Here is a 5,347-nt window from a genome sequence, read left to right as displayed (position 1 = left end):
TATAAAATGTAGCAAATATTTATATTGTATTTATGAATAATACATAAATAATTATAATATAATATATATATATATATATATATATATATATATATATATATTGGTTTGGTTTGGTTATTTTGTCGGTTATTTTATAGTAAAACCAAATTAGTGTCGGTTTTTAAAAATTCAAAACCAAACCATAAACACCCCTATTATGTATATTAATAGAAAGAGAGTAAAGTAATTAAAAAAATGTGAGAGAGTATAATTACTTCTAAAATGATTGGTATTTATGTTATTTATACTTTTTTTTTCTTTCAAAAATAGATTTTATTTAAGTATTAGGTTAAATCACATGTAGTTAACTAGCATTTGGATATGTGATTAATAATTATAAGTTTTTGACTCATTAAGTTTAAAATATAAACTTGTAACCCAAAGACTAGAGGATGAAAATATTTGTACCATGTGAAGAGATTATTACGTGGAATAACTAGTTATTATTAGTGTTTACTAGTGATTTTTTATAAATTGTGTATACTTTATTTACAAGAAATATGAAGATATGTTGTCTTGGGATTTTATTCATTTGATAATACTAGTTTAACCGCACATGCTTTGCACGTGTAATATTTAATTATTTAAAATTAAATAACTTTGTTTATTATGAAGTTTTTTAGTGAAGTATAAAAAGTTTAACTCACTTTTCAAAGATTCTTCATATTTTTAATATAATAATGTAAATATAAATATATATTTTAGTGTAAGCAAATATATATTTTACCACTAGAAGTTTCAAGTGGTTGATCGATCATCACTTTTGCGTTTGTTATGCAGTACCTCTTTCTCTTATTGTCATAGACTAAGAGAGACACATCAATTTCAATCATATCTGTGGTAGGATTATTATTTTTTTCTATTTTTAAAATCATTGCTTATTTTTAAAGTCAAATATTTATAAAATCATTAATTACATTCTTATTACGTACTTGAAACTTTTAAAACTTTGGTACTTTTTAATTTTTTCTTATTCTAACGCTTTTATATTTATTTCTAGATTTTTCAATTTTTCTTAAAATCAAATTTTGTTGATTTAATTTTTTTTTTTCAAATCTTCTTAAAATCAAAGTTAGTTGAATAAAATTCTTAAACCAATGGAAAAATTATTAGCTGAAAAAATGGATGATTATTTTTTCTTCTTCTATATTTAAAATCTTTCCTTATTTTTAAAGTCAAATCTTTATAAAATCATTGATTACATTCTTATAGAAAAAGTATAGACTTTTCAAATGTTCTTAAAATCAAATTTAGTTGATTAGAATTCTTAAACTAATGAAAAAAATATAAGTTGTCATTAATTTTGATGACTTTTAATAAGTAAAAGTTTTACCATAAATATATTTAATTATTGTGCCTCGCGCGTATATCTCGTACAATGAGTTCAGTTTTATAAAATCACTTCAGTATTGTAAAAGAAAATATATCTTGATTAATAAATAAACATGCCTATTATACTATAAATATATAGTCATTGGATTAAAATTCTACTTTCACTTTTGAAAAATTTATTTTTGGATAAATTATTTGATACCATTAGCATTCAATTCAGTTAGTACTTTTCTAAAAGTTAGATTGTTAATTTAAGTAAATCTCCTAATATCTCACGTGGATAATAGGAGAAAAAGAAGAAATTCGCATACAATTAGAGTGGCTAACAAATTTCTTATGACGAAATATAATCCAAAGAATCTGGTCAAAATTGTAAATAAGTCAATTTCAAATTATTTATTGTATATAAGTCATTATAAAAAAAACACAAAAAACATCTCAATTAGCAATTACCTATCCAAAATACATGATAATTTTATTATTTAAACTTCAAGAACATACAAAAATCATAAAAGAGAACTTCTCAATTAGTAGAAGTCTAACGAAAATACATGATAATTTTTATAACATAAAAAACATACTAAAATTTTAGAAAACTTACCTCAAATCACAAGAAAATTTGTCTCTTCAATCATAAATATTGTTAATATTTCACTAAAAACTTCTCAATTAGCAAACTTCAAAAACATACTAATTAAAATTTTAGAAAGCTTACCTCAAATCACAAGCAAATTTAATTCTTTAATCATAGATATTATCAAGATTGTAAATATCAAAAACAAAATTTTTAGAAAACATACCTTAAATCACAATCAAATTTATGAATAACGATAATAAAGAAAAAAATATTTGAGAACTACATTGTGGACGTATTATTGTAGAAGGGAGGAATTGTCAATTTATTAGAAATTTTAGGTTTAGTTTACTTTCCTTCTTTGTCAATCTAGTTTATATTTATTTAATTTAATAAATTAGCCTTTATGATTTTTTGTGTTTCTATATTTTGTTTTGTTTTTCCTTTTTCCTTCTTTTTCCCCTCCACATGTTTTCTTTCTTGCTTTTCAATTCAATTTAGTTTTCTTTTCATTTATGTATTTTCCTTTTTTTCTTCTCTCTTTTTTATTTTGGACGGTTTTTTTCTTGTTCCTTTCAATTCAAATCAACATTATTTTACATTTATTTAACTTATTAATAAATTACATGTATGGTAAGATTTGAATTGATTTAGAACTTTCTTTCCTAACTCAGATAAGGATTTTAATTAATTTCAAAGTTCTAATATTATAATAACCAAATAATAATTTGAGAAAAATAATGAAAAAAAATTCTGTCTAAAGAAGAGACTTTTGATGAAGGGCAAAAAGTTCAAATTACTTTTTCAAGAGTGTTTACACTTTTAATATATTATAGATATAGATTATATAAGAATGAGAAAAATAGCCAAAAGTCCACCCCCCACACCCAAATCTTTACCCCAAATGCCAACTATACATCTATACTTTGTAGGGTCCCCTCCTAAACATTTTTAAAGTGGAATATTTATACCTCCAAAGACTTATGTGGCAAAGAGAGTGTATCTCACTCTCTTTGAGAGAGTGAGTAATCCAAAAATATTAAAAAAAATATTTTTTACATTTCTTTTTAATATAAAAACACACACACACACACACACACATATATATATAATTTTTATTTTATTTATTTTCTTTCTTCTTCATCGTCATCCTCAAAATATTCTCTCTCATAAAAAGTTTTAAAAATTCTTCAATGGCTATTATGGCCAATCTCTTTATCTTCCTCATCTCTATTTATGTTCACATTTTCAACACTTCTACCAATTTCATCTTCTCACCATTAATTTCTCAATTACCATTTTTGTCTCTACCAAATTCATTTTTGTTTCAAATTTCAAAATGAAAATCAATATTGAACACATGAATCAATATGTGCAACAATTATCACCACAAGAAATAAAATAAAAGATAATATGATGACCAGCGAGCTCATCAACGATCGAAAGATCTCAGTCAATTTTTCAGCGAGTTCACAAACTAATTTCGATTGGTTCATTTTCAGGAAAAAGAAATGAAGAAAGGATATCCATTCGTCGAAACCAACAAGAAAACCAACACTTTTTCCATTAAAAGAATGGTTGAAGCAGTTCACAAAAAATGGTGTTTGTGTGTTTCCAACCAGGGAGTTCACCAACGAATTTGGTGTTTGTGTGTGTTTCTTGTTTTTTAAGGTGGGGAGGTTGGAGCAGACAAGAAAACCAACACTTTTTGGTTTCATTTTTTTCTTGAAGATGTTAGCTTCTTTCTTTCTCTTTTTGTATAGTTCATCGTAAAAAAAAAAAAAAAAATTGCCGAAAATCTGAAAGCAACGATAAGAATTACGGAGGAGAAAAAAAGATAGAGAATATATATATATATATATGGAGGAGGGAAGCGGAAATGGAAATGGAAATGAAAAAAAAAAGAGTATATATATATATATATATATACACACACATACATATTAAAGAATAAAGAGAAAATTAAAATATATAAAGTAAAATAATTAATTTTTTAAAGTAAAAAAAGAAAAAAATGATGTGGCAGCGAGTACAGTTCACTGCCTAAAACAATGTCTGGGCATGAGCTTTTAGGGGTGTAAATATTCCACCTTAAAAATGTTCAGGGGGTCATAGGACCCCCGCAAAATACAAGTGTGTAATTGGGATTTGGAGTAAAAGTTGGGGAGCTTTTGGCCATTTTCTGGAAAAAAAATAAAATAGTTTACTTAACTTGTGTGATTTCATGTTTATGAGATTAAATATGTCTTAAAAAATATAGACTACGTATTAAAATAAAAACTTTCATTATATATTAAATAATTTTATATCATGATTTCATAGAGCATGTCCAAACAAATTGAGCCTAAGGCCTCATTTGTTAGCACTTAATAGAGGCCTGAATCTGAATGATTCAGATTTCAGATCATTAAATGCATTTATTTTTTAATGAGGTTTTAACTCGTAATAGGTCTGAATAGGTCTTAATCATTCAGATTTAAGACCAAATCTTAATAGGTCCGAAGGGATATTTTGGTGTAGAATAATAGTCACCACTCTATTCATAATCAACAGTCACCACCACTAATCACCTCTGCCACCGTCGCCATTGTCAATCACCACCCACCACCAACAACCACCTCCACCATCACAATCACCATCGACAAAAAATACCACTATCAACCACAATTATCAACTGCTACCATACCTACTACCTCTTTTATTCTAATTATATTCACCGCCACCACCGCCGTCAACAACACCACAATCAACAACCACTACCGGCCAATTCACTACCAACCAACTCATCTATCACAACTAGCACCACCACTAACTACCACTAATACATCACAACCTCTACACATTCTTTGGCCGCTACCACCATCATCACTAGTAACGCCACTGCTACCACCACTTCAACCAGTACCATCGCTATAATTTATCTCTACTATCAACCATCTCCACCATTACAACAAATAACATCTCCAACCAACACATCGTCAATCGTCATGCATTCATATTTCAGCCAACACAATCAACACCTTAAACTACTAACATCAAGCAACGTCACATCACAACCACCACCACCACCATCAATCACCACAATCATAACAGTCACTGTAATACCAACTATCACAATTATCACCACGAACATTATTAATCACTAACATCAATCATTGTCACCGCAACCATTATTATAAGCCACCTCCACTATCACTAACAAACATAAATGTTTTTTCTCAATCAAATACTAATAATTTTGTTGTATTAAATTACATATTTTTTTAATATATAATTAATTTTTTATTTGAATTGTATTTTTTATTTTATTATGTATACAAATATTTTTTTTTTACACATTCAGATGTTGAAAAACAAATAATTTAATCATTCAAATGTGCATTCAGATTTAGACGTCTGAAT

Source organism: Capsicum annuum, chromosome 8, assembly GCF_002878395.1.
Source record: "Capsicum annuum cultivar UCD-10X-F1 chromosome 8, UCD10Xv1.1, whole genome shotgun sequence".
NCBI classification, from domain to species: Eukaryota; Viridiplantae; Streptophyta; class Magnoliopsida; order Solanales; family Solanaceae; genus Capsicum; species Capsicum annuum.
Note: the sequence above shows the minus strand (reverse complement) of the source record.